The 12,328-nt window shown below is 38.0% G+C and overlaps 1 long non-coding RNA gene across 2 annotated transcripts in view; it reads left to right on the forward strand.

Moving 5' to 3' along the window:
- The window catches only part of LOC118968104 (uncharacterized), a 35,126-nt gene that overhangs the window by 2,150 nt on the left and 20,648 nt on the right, over nucleotides 1-12,328 (forward strand). Inside the window, exon 1 of one of the 2 annotated variants that reach the window (XR_012129895.1) lies at nucleotides 6,060-6,311. The exons of the other annotated variant lie outside the window; for it this stretch is intronic. This is a non-coding gene — a long non-coding RNA (uncharacterized lncRNA). Of the gene's footprint in view, nucleotides 1-6,059; nucleotides 6,312-12,328 lie in introns of those variants that run through there. 2 annotated transcript variants of the gene reach the window in all.

A 12,328-nucleotide genomic window follows, 5' to 3' on the forward strand; every position in this document is an offset into this window, starting at 1 on the left:
AGCTGCATTTTCAGAAAGCCAACTCATAAAAAGATATGTATTTTTCTTTGTCCTACCCTGGGGTGGAAACTCATCTTATTTATATACACCGCCATAAACAGATGTTATAGAAACACAAATTTATTTTTGGTGGCAACGTGTCTATCCTAACTTCATGTAGACCTGAATGTAATCATATCCTAACAAAATGGAAGATTGCAACATACTGGTGAAAGTTCCATATGAAGAGAGTTTTACTTAAGAGCTATGCTGCTCAGGTAAAGTAGGTTTGGGCCTTTCTTTAATGGCTTTTCTTGGGTTCCTGGGCAAGGGACGGTTTGGTTATCACAAGTTTTTTTTCCTCAGTAGTGTCAGGGTCTGATTCTTCTCAGCCAAAATTTGCAACATCAAAGAAAGAAAAGTGGAGTTGTATGGGAAATATTTCGCTGAAAGTGTAAGTTATATGTTGGGAGGAGGAAAGAAAGAAATTTTAGTGTAGACCAAACTCTTGCTTATCAGAATAACAATTGTAGTAATTAAATAGCTGTGTGCTGCCTAATTCTGTGATAGGCTCCAACAGTCAAAACAGTCTTTAGGTCATATGTGCTTTATCTAACATGCATCTTCATATTATTACTGTATTTGCAAAGGGTAAATGTAAAAAAAAGCTTGTAGGTATTTCTAGCAGTATCTACATTATTAGTGCTTAATTTCTTAGAGGAGAAATTTTCTTTAAATGGAATATGAGCCTATCTTCACCAGACACAATATCTCCATTAGACATAAGTATTTTTTAAAGAGTTCATTTTTTTAGAGTAGTTTTAAGTTCACAGCAAAATTGAGAGGTAGGTACAGAAATATCCCACATGCACCCAGCAGCTCCCCCTCACCTCCCATACACCCATGCACAGTCTCTCCTATTATCAACAGAGTCTACCAGAGTGGTACATCTGTTAGAATGGATGAACCATCAGGGATACATTATCATCACGTGAAGTCCCTAGTGGACATTAGGGTCCTCTGGGTGTTACATAATCTATGGATATCATAGTATTTTAATACTTGCATTCTAAGGCAGATATTGCATTCATGGGATCACATAAAGTCAGAACTCTTTCAAACATCAGCCTAGGGCCCTGGTAGAAGTCACACGAATGATTAGAAGTTCTGTTTGTTTGTCAGACTCTTTCTAGCTTATTCTGCTTTCATATTCAATTTGATTACATTTCCTGGTTTTCTTTCTCACTGGAAGTGCCAAAGTGTAGCAAGAAAGGCCAGTCTCTCCTTACGGGAAACAAGAAGTACTTAAAGGTTCATGAAAATGTAAAACTCTTATTGTGAAATGTCTCATCTAGTTGCGTAAATGTAACAGTTTCTAGTTCAGACTTCCCCATATTGTCTCCTGTGATGTACTGTGGGAAAACGCCTGTGCACCCTTTTTACTTGTATGGAAGAGATGTTCAGAAAGAAGACCCATTCGAAGGACTTTGGAATAACCACCAAAAGGGTGACTGAGTGTGGCTTGGTGTCCTTCCCTGTCCTCCTGACACCCCTTGGGATGCAGCTGCTGTTGCGGTCACAATCATGTGCTCACATGACTTATATCTGAGATACTCAATAAGGGGTAATACCTATTGATTTGAACACATATATATTCGAGTATCAGCTCTTTCCTTGGGGCTACACATACCATTTTTTTAACTAGCAAATCTGATAACCTAGAGAACCAAGAGCTACAACTGCATCTAATTTTGTAGCAAACAGATCCTCCTTGAACTTTGAGTGTAACTGTCTATTTATTGAAATAAAAAATGAACTTAACATCTTATTTTGCCTTTGGGAAAGCTAGCATAAAAGAAAGAGGAACCGCCATTTTTCTAAGAGTCAAGCATTTTCAATTTAAAACAGAAGTAATTACTTTTTACTTTCTTATTCAACTGTAACTATATGCAGATCCTGGGAATTAAAATGACTAACATATTGCTAGTCTTAATTATAGGAATCTGCTACTTTCCTCTTGTCTTCCATAAAATGCTGTCCTATTTCAGCACATTATGTTTGCATTCTAGATATTGTAGCCATTTGTGGCAGGGACATAGCTTGATTTTTATGCTTCATTCCTCTGGGAATCTCAAGCTCTAATGACTAAAATCCTGAAAAGGTTTACAGTTTTTCAATAGTTAATGGAATGAGGCATTAGTTGCATTTCTACATTTAAAACCAGTTTGGCTGCATTGGACTTTTGTAATAAGTCACATACAATAAGAAAAAGCTGCATCTTTAGTAGACAAGACAACGGTCATGGAATTTTTCACCTTGCAAAACATGGTGGTATAGACAGTGTGATTTGTTAGCACCTCATTTTGGAAGTCACGGTTCTTCCTGAGATAATGTCTGTATTGCTTATTTATCTAGTACTCTGGGCCTCTTTTATTATTTAAAACCATAGGACCCAGCCTTCAGGAAGAGCTACAGGGCAGAGCTACAATCCAGGTACCTACTCCAGCCCTCTTACACAACAACTGCATTTAGGGAATGATTTGACTGGTTTTAGACCCGGTAGTTTGGTGCATAAATACGATCCACACATCCTCACAATGCTTCATACAAGCAAAAGAGAAGAAGGAACTGAGTTAGTGCTATAATTAAAATATCAAATACAGTATATGTACGTACATGTGTATGAAATTCTTTCCAAACTATACCTAAGTGTTTCCAGTGCCTCTCTGCATGATAAGATTATGAATACTTTTTGCTCATCATGAAAATTGGATGTATTTGCCTTATTTTATAATGGGTAACAAGTAAACATTATCAGAACACAACAAAGACTTGGGAGTCATTAGTGAAATACAGGTAACGTTTACCCTTTATCTGAGGCCCTTAATTTCATCATCAGAACCCCAAGATATTTGTCAGAGGTGTGGATTGCTAGTCAACCAGCAGAACCATGTAGTTATGATGATGTACCACATGGAGAAAAGACAGAGCAAAGCGGGGGCAACTGATGGACACAGAGGATTTTGAAAAGAGCTGCCGCCACTGAGCAAAAATGTGTTTTTGGCAAAAAGGGTGTTCATCTCCCATTCGTCACTTGAAAGCGGTACCTGAAAATATGAACATGCCCTTGAGGATGGGCTGTGGTTTGAACAGAAAATCTGAATTAGAAGCAGATTGAGATGTTCCGTGGAGATGAATTTAGCCAGCTTCTGACTCCCTGTGATTTCATTTACCAGGATAACATTCGCTCATTTTAGTTTCGGTCCTTCATGGTCACTCTCTGACAGTCTTTGACTTCTTCTTCAAAACGAGACTTCTTAGACTTTTTCCAAGGCCTGGTATTGACCAGGTGAGCCATAAAATCTGTATTGGACCTGCCACGCCTAGAATTAGAGTTTGTGAAGGGGGGCATTTTATCAACTATCATCTGGGATTTTATGTTTTGTAATTTTGTATTTCAGAATTTTATTTACTCCACTGGAAAGGGCAAGTGGTTTAATTCCTTACCCTTGCAAAGCAAAGAATTGTTGGGGTGTGAAAAAACAGCTCTGATTCCAAGGGGCACACGATTGCACGTCTATTGGCAAAGCTGCTCTTTCCCATTGCCTGAATGCAGAGCATTCCCAGATGGCGATGTCAGTGGCTGCCTCTTTCTAACCCCAGGGTGATAAACTCATCAGGCAGAGGATGTGATTTCCTGCGACCCCCCTGGGCAAGGCTCTGAACGCTGATCTGCCTGTCTTCTTTCCCAAGGAAGGCCACTCACTCTTTGGCTGTTAATAATCAGAGACGCGGGATTCTAGCCCTGGGCTTTTAAGGGAGAACACCGATGTCAAGGGCCTTCCTTCAGAATTTCCTCTGAGAGATCTGAGGACAGTGTTCATGTCCTTTATAATGACCCGTCTGATTTGGAATTCTTCCTCCCGTTAGTAGAGACCGTATTGTCATGAACTAAAATACAGACCTGTAATTACATACGACCCAGAAATTGGAGGGAGGCATAAGAAACGAGGGACATCGCATTCTTGTCTTTCCATTTCCTGTCATGTCTTCGCAGTCAGAAGAGTGTACAGCCTCACACACTGCTCGCCCCATCTGGAACATAGCACCATGCCAGCCATGCCAGCTGGCTGACTCCTGTTCACATCTCCATTCAGCTTCCACACCCTTGGGAGGCCTCTCTAGTTCCCCACCTGTGTTTCCAGAGCCGTGGTACTTTCCTTCACAGGGAAGTTTTTTACATTTGCAAATATATATTTATTTGTACTACTTATGTGTCATAGTCTTCAAGTCGTTTATAATAGACTTGAAACTCCATGCTAAGAAGAAGAGGGTCCATTTCCCTTACATAGTGTTTCCACTCCCTGCATTCCTGTATCTTGGAACATAATGGTTGTTCAGCCAATATTTATGGAATGAATGAAAACATAAACAAACGGGAACCCTCTTTATTCTGAGTCTCCTGCTAACCTCTAGCTTTTCCTGCAGTTTTTCTTAGCTGCTGTTTTTGCCCACTCCTGAAATGATTTTCCTCAATGTTCTGTCATCTCTCTTCTGAGTCTACCCATTTTTCCCTGATTCATTTCATTCTTTCTTATGGCCTCCATGTGTGCAGTGACTCCCGGGTCTATTTCCTAACTTGGCCTTTTCCTCCAGTTTCAGATTACCTTTCCACCTTTCTGTTTGATATCTCCTCTAGATAAGGCTGTCTAGGTGACTCCAACCCGCAAAGTGAAGGGGACTCTTGCCTCCCCTTCTGTCCCACCCCTACCCTCCTCCCTAAAGAACTGCTCATTCCCCAATTGCCCAAGCTAGAAAATTGAATTTTATACTGGATGCTTCCTTCTACCTCAGACTCAGTCCCCACATATCATCAGCTTCCCCTCCAAATTATCTCAAGAGCTTTGTCACTTCACTCCCTCCCACCTTCCATGATGAAGCATAGGCCCTCACATGCCGCCCGAACAGCACACCCTCCATGCCCCCTTCCTGCCTCCTGTCCCTGCCCCCTGGCCCCCAACAAGCACTTATTATTTTGTGGCTGCCAGATTTACTTTTCTTTAATACATATGTGCTTCTGCCATTCTCCTACTTAATACAAACTTGAATGCTGCTCAGTTACCACAAAATCTATTGCAACCGTTGTCCCCGAACTTATCACAAGGGCCAGCAGCTGTAACCATCTGCATGTTGTCTGTGCTCCAAGGTTTTCAGTTTAAAAGCATAGTGGGTGTTTCTCACCTGTCCCCGCAGGTGTGTGGTGTTTGTACATGTTCGTAGATGTTCATTATTCTCTCTGTTATGCCCCTCCTTTACTTTTCTGGGCCAAATCATCTCCCACTCAGGTTCTGAAACCCAGTGCTATCTCTCCTGAAATCATTTTCTTTCATTCCTTGAGCAGGGTTCATTTCATCTTCATTTGCACCCCCACAGCATTTTGTGTGAATTTTTTAGGTAGCGCTATTTGAAAAAGGAGGCATGGACCTTAATTTCCAGGGTCCAGAGCAATGCTTAAATCAGTTAGGATGGGATTTTTTTTTTAATTTAACAAATACTTAGACCATTCTTCTTAGGTTTCAGGCTCTGTGATGTTGACAAATATTAACTCATTTAAATTTCATAGCAATTCATGAGATAGGTACGATTACTATTGTCACTTAACAGATGAGAAAACATAGATACACAGAACTTAAGAGACTCACTCAGTGTCGCACACAGTCAGGGTTTGCAGCAAGGCAGTCTAATTCCTGAGGCTATATGGTCTTGCCAGCACCAGCACTCTGCCACATCCCTCTCGTGAATGACAGTTGTCAGAGCATGTGTATCGGTAGAATTTCAGGCTAATGAGATTGCTTCAAAGTAGTCAGTAGGGTATCAGTGTCATTATTCATTCAACCATGTAGCCACAGAGTGCACTAATCAAAAGTTTCCCTTGAACTGCAATGCTTGATTCAGGCAGCTTCTCAGCTTTGCAATCTCTTCATTCACACACTGCAAAACCCAGAACATTCTGTTCCCACTGAACCTACTGTCTCCCAAAGTGGAGGAGATAGCCAGTTCTCATTAAGCTTTATGAAGCTACGTGCTAAATGGAACTCAAGTTGCTTGGAGACTAGGTGTGCTTATATCTTTCAGTTGCCCAGGATATTTCCTGGGGCAGAGTTCAACAGTTCAAAGTCCAGGGCTTGGGAGGGTGATGTTTTCCTTCCTGGACAAGTTGGCTTGGAGATGGTTGAACAAGCTCCAAAATGTGTAGGTTGTACATAACTCATGATCTTTTTGGATGCTTCTTTCCTGATGAAATGATTCCACTTCACAGTCAACCACTTTGGGTGAGTATATATAGCTTTATGGTTAATAGCTTTGGTCTGTAAGTAATAATATATTTCGGCATTTAGGTTACTAGTCCTTGATAAATGCTAAGTTAGATGGAAAAAAAGAATCATTTTTTATTTCACAAATCTAGACTAATTGTGCATTTCATGCTTTAGTTCTTTTTTTCCCTTCTGATTACAAAAGTAATCATTTCAAAAGCAATACATTCACTATATACTTACTCTTCAAATATTACAGAAAAACAGCATAGAATATAAAAAGCTCTACAAACAGCTTCTCAAAGACAACTATAACTAACAGTCTGGTACATTCCTCTAATTATTAGTACACAAGATATATTTATGCACATATACATTTGTCATATAATTGCTTTAGGCAAAATTAGATTGTATTATAAACAATATTATAAGCACTATTTTAAACTTTGCTTTTTAACTGAGCAATAATTATTCAGTGCAAAGTAATGTAATATTACATTATATAATTTCTTCTGTAAATTGGAATATGGTAGTTTAATATCACCTAATTTTGTATCTCTAAAATGTTCTCTATTCTAATAAATTAAAACAACTTTAGACATTAGAAATTTTGCATTTTTAATAACCAAGTTAATATTTCTTTAATTTTCCTCTCTATCATTCTTGCACTGTTGTTGACCACTGAATTGAGCCAATAAATTATATGGGAACTTTGTTATTCTTCTTCATTTTAAACACATATACAAATCTACCAATCAGACTTGGAGTTCACAAGATTCATCGGCATTATCCGTTTTCTTATCCGCATATGCCTTTCAGGACATTTCTATCTTGAAAGCTCTAACCTCCAACACTAAAAATAATCCATTCCCAAATAAATAAACAAACAAAACCCATGTATAAGTTCCCATTAAATTTTCATGACAAGTAACTTTAATAATTTAAGTTACACACACACAAAGAATAGGTGGTAAACAACAATTGGACAGGAAACAATGACCAGGTTTACAATAGATAGCTTTCTTATTAGACTCTTTGCCACCTTCCATAATTATTTTTTAAATACTATAAAATATCTGGAAATATTGTTTCCACACAGGGTAACTCTGCTTAAAGAGATGCAGAAAAATTACAGCACCATCAGAAAAAAGTAAACAGAATCATGGAAGTATTGTACCAATTAAAGAATATTTGAAAAATATGGGCATATTTTTAGCCAGTGTTACAGAATAATAGAATAGAAGGTCTCTTTGCCTTCCCCTGGCTCCCTCCCTCCCTCCTTCCCGTGTCTTTATCTCCTCTTTTTTCCTTTCTCTCTCTGTATGTGGGAGTTTGGAGGGTGGCTGGGGGCCGAGTGGAAGCAGAGACTATGTCCTGGAGACATATTATTAACTGATTATAACCAAAGGACTGGCTTTCTTTATTTATCTTTTTATGCCACAAGAAACTACATTAGAACTAATGGGAAGAAATCGCAAGGAGCCAGATTTTAATATAAGGGTATTTATTTGCAGAAATGTACCTGAATGAAACTGTTTCCATTGAATGGTAGTGAGGGTGAGGACAGTGGTATTGAAAACAACATAACAAATATGATGGTTAACACATATTGATCATTGTCAAGTGTATTACATGCATTGTCACATTTAATCCAGACAGTAACTTCAGGAACAAATTATTTTTGGTATCCCCATTTTACAAAGAGGAAATTGTGATATTAAACCTTTTTTAATGTCTTACGTGTGACAGTTAGATAAGCTTGGATGTAGGGATAGGCTACACTGTAGGGGTGTATCTCACTCCAGAGACTAAACTCATAAATACTCTGCTACCCTGAATGGTAGTGACTCATCTATTACTGAATTACCCACTGAATCATCTGGATAAATATTTGGTGACCTCTCTAGCAGATGCTAAAGCCATTGTGATAATAAGAATGCAGTGGGATTCAAACAACTGGTGAATTATTGGGTTAGAATTCATTGGCTTCGTATTTTTATGACCATCAAACACAAAGGTCACAATTTCTGGGCTGGCAATTTTGGAAGACTTCTTCAAATGCCTTCGTGATTATTGTGAGCCCCCCTCACACACACAACAGTCAACAGACTTTGGAAAACTCCACAGCATTGCAGCCAATAGATACATCTCTGCTTATCTTCAGAACACTCCCTTTACAAGTCTTCCTTGTCATAGTGACAAAGAAGAGCAGCTGCTCATCTTTGATGCTCTGCTTTATTCTATTTGAAATAAGGAAGTTCTAGGACCAGTACGGTATAGCAGCCGTGGTGGGCCAAATCTCTGCTTTCATTTGTCCTCAGGATGGATATATAGTCCTCTCAAGGCAGTTTGTTTTCAGGATGAATCAATAAATTACAATATTTGATTATTGAAATAATAAATGTAATAAAGGTTATGTAATGTCAAGTTTTCCAAAGACGTAGTAGCTTCTCAACATGCATAATATATTTCTATTCAGATTGTATATTTGAATGCTCTGTGTTATTTTTGTTTAGGCTCTAGCTTGTGTGTGGACGTGGCTTTGCATGTGTTGTGTGTGTGTGTGAAATAATTTTTTCCTCTTTTTTTTTAATGGAAACATAAAATTTTTGAGTGGGATTCATGGCTTGCATGTGTAGTTCCTCACCGTGGGTAAGACAGAGTCCTGGCTAAACAGGCTTTTGGAACTTACAGAAATATGACAAAAAGGGTTCATCATTAAAAAGTGTAAAAGCTATTTAAATTTCTGAATCTCAGGCAGTTGTTAATTCAAAATGCTGAGATCTCCATCACTCTAGCACAACTACTTGACGTTTGCATATATTCTATGAAATACATTTATATATGCTTATTTTGTGTGGATTCATTTTCAGTATCCCCCTAAAGAGCTGAGGGCTTAAAAGGCACATGACAAGAAACCCCTTTGTATTGTAACTACTGTGTTTGATTTATTGTTGTGGTCAGTCCATTTTTATTTCAATAAGATGATTTGTGCTAATTCTTGAATATATTTTGAAATGTAATTTATGAGAGTTAAAGTCAGCTCTGAGTCCTGGATTTTAGATAAACTGACAATGATGCAGTTCTGATAACATGTGATTACCCTTGTCTCTTCTATGGCAGCCCCGGGCCATTTTCCATGCCTGGAGTTCCATAAAGGAGTTTCCATTATGACTGATTTTATGTACTCTGAAGATCTTTTCATCATACTGTGCAGTGAGGCAGTATTTTAAAATAGAAATGCCTATAAGAAAGCTCTTTATTTTCTTCCTATTGTGACCTGCTCCTTTTAAGTGTGCGCACATCACCAAGGCACCACCCAATTTATTTCTTGATCCCTGGTGCTGTCTGTCATTCTCCACCTCTGGAAGGTCAGCCTTGAAAGTTCAGATGAGAAAAGGGACAGGAAGATTTGTGGATATTAGAGTCCAACTAAGAAATAAGAAAGAGCTTTGGCCTGGCCACCTCACCCTCTCTCTCTCTCTCTCTGCTGGCGTATCTTAACTTTTCCATTGTGATCAAGACAGTCACAATGCAACATTATTTCAAAAACTGTAAAGGGGTAAAAATGCTTACTCAGCTCCCCAGCCTTTCCTGTTGACTTGGCAAGACCTACATAAGTTCCTTAATTAATTATTGTAAGTGATTAATCATGTATCAGTAAATAGCTAACCTGTATGAGGTTCAAACTTCATTAGAGGATTTACTGAAGTCAGTAAGTTAATGAAGAATGATAGCAGAGTCCCCATTATACCTAAATAACTGATTAATAAAAAAAAATCTAACCAAACTTGAGATCCAGCTTTCAGATTTGTGGCATATATCGAGATGTGACACAGTTAGATCAATGTATTCCTTTGATTAAAGATAAATCACTCTTTCATACTTGGAAGATACATACTGTGATTAAGTGCATAAAGCCTAGGAGACACATAAAAATAACTGGAGAAAAGGTTTTATTGTAATAAGCACCCTTTTTCTGAATGATGCGGATTTGTTTCACTCTAGAAGAGAAGACAGCATACTTAACTCCGATGCATTGTTTTGCATTAAAGTCAGTGCCACTGCTAGTTGGTTACCTTTTAACTTACCTTCATTGCCTAACTTCCTTTTCAACCGATGAACTGCTTCATTTCTTAAGCACACGGCACTCAAACGTTCCTGGGCCCTTAATTATGCTCAAACCAGAAATTTCTTTAGCAAAGCTACTTTTATCTGAAGATAAGAAGCCTACTTATTAGCAGGTTATTTAAAAAAGAAAATGGAGTTTTGTATTGCTGTTCTTCCTTTCAAATTCAAAAAGGAGTTAAGTAAGCTTTTCTGTATGAAAAGCTCTTTGTGTTTCATCAGCAAACAGATGTGACCTGGACGACACACATACACATAGATCTCTTACATTCAAGGATCATAAGCCATTCAAACAACAATTGTTCTGAACACACGGATGATTTACAGGGAAATATTTATATCTGCTCTACCTAGTCAGTTTAGTTCACCTTTGAGCAATTGGTACTGTTCTTTTGATGTATCAAACCATTGAATAACACGTATTAGGTTACATTTTCAATATTTTTGAACAGTTTGCCCTTACTTCAGAATGACACAGTACTTATTTTTTTTAAATAAAAGTAAGGTCTTCACATTAGTATCACACCTATATTGCTTCGTGTAATATTCTATTACCATGAATGACATTATACATTATACATTACATGATGATAGAAATATCATATATGAAAAAGTTGCTCCACAGTGGCATCTGGATGCAAATAATTCTGGTCTACTATCAAATACATTTTCTTTTGTAATATAGCTTTAAAAAAATGGTTTAAGTACGAAGGGCTACTTATCTGTATTCTCTGTCTTCTAGCTCACCTGTCCAAAACATCCCTAAGAAACAGAAACAAATTTATAACAAAATAGATTTTGTTGATAGGATTTTTTTTTCTCCCTCCCTCCCTTCCTTCCTTCTGTCTGTCTTCTTGATAAACAGTTGAGTAAAAGATCCTGTATATGACAATGAATTTCCACACTGGAAATTTCACTTAGTCTGTAACTTTCTCCCTTCATTATCATTAAATAGATACAGTGATAAAATAAATCACACCTTCCTTTTTGCATCAGACTTTGTCCACTTTCAGGTTGGGTGCCTTTTCAAAAAAAAAAAATTTAAGGAAAATGTTTGCCAGCACCTGGTATAAATGATCAGCTGAGGATTAAATAATTTATTCCACAAATATTAAGTAAGCATTTACAAGGTTTCAGACGTAAAAGACAAGTAAATACTTCCCTTATAAGTCTACTTGAGAGAGAAAGAGTAAAAATACATTAATCTATACTCTGCTTGTTTAAAAAAAATCCTGAAATATTTTAATGATTCTCCTCAACAAGACTTCTGAGAAAAGAATTTTCCAATTAATCTCACACATGGGACTGAATTTTGGCAGAACCTCTATTTATCAAAACTCGCCTATCTTTCTGGGGCAAACAGAGGAATCGAGAGAAGAGCTTCCGTCCGTTTTGGCAAAGGAGAAGAGAATATCCCACTTTTCACAACTTGACAAGCACGACATTCAGACTTTCGTTTCTTGAGGCAAAAATGAATCTGAAGGGTTAGTATTATTATGTCAGTTGCTGGAGAATCATTCACTCCCTTCATTGGCACTTCTGTCATTCAGTCTCAGAGCTGCACAAGGCAGGATCTGCACGGACTGTAACTTTATAAACAACCAAATTACCTGTTCCATCCAATGCAAGCACAGTGACGGGAAGATTTTCAGTGCTAGTATTGATTCTGTTCTTCATGCTGCAAAACTGATGCTCACTATCCAAAGGGACTGTGCGACAGCAGGACAAGTCACACGTCTCAGAAATAACATCCACCTGGGGTGTGCTGTGTACTCACAACATGATACCAAAAGCAAGTTCATGGGCTACTCCTTTCCCTTGCAAACTAAAAACACTCCCAGAGAAGTAAGCTAACCAGTGAAATCTTTCTCCACCAGAGCAAACATGTGGACGAGAGGCAGTGCTTA

Source organism: Manis javanica, chromosome 4 (assembly GCF_040802235.1).
Source record: "Manis javanica isolate MJ-LG chromosome 4, MJ_LKY, whole genome shotgun sequence".
NCBI lineage: Eukaryota > Metazoa > Chordata > Mammalia > Pholidota > Manidae > Manis > Manis javanica.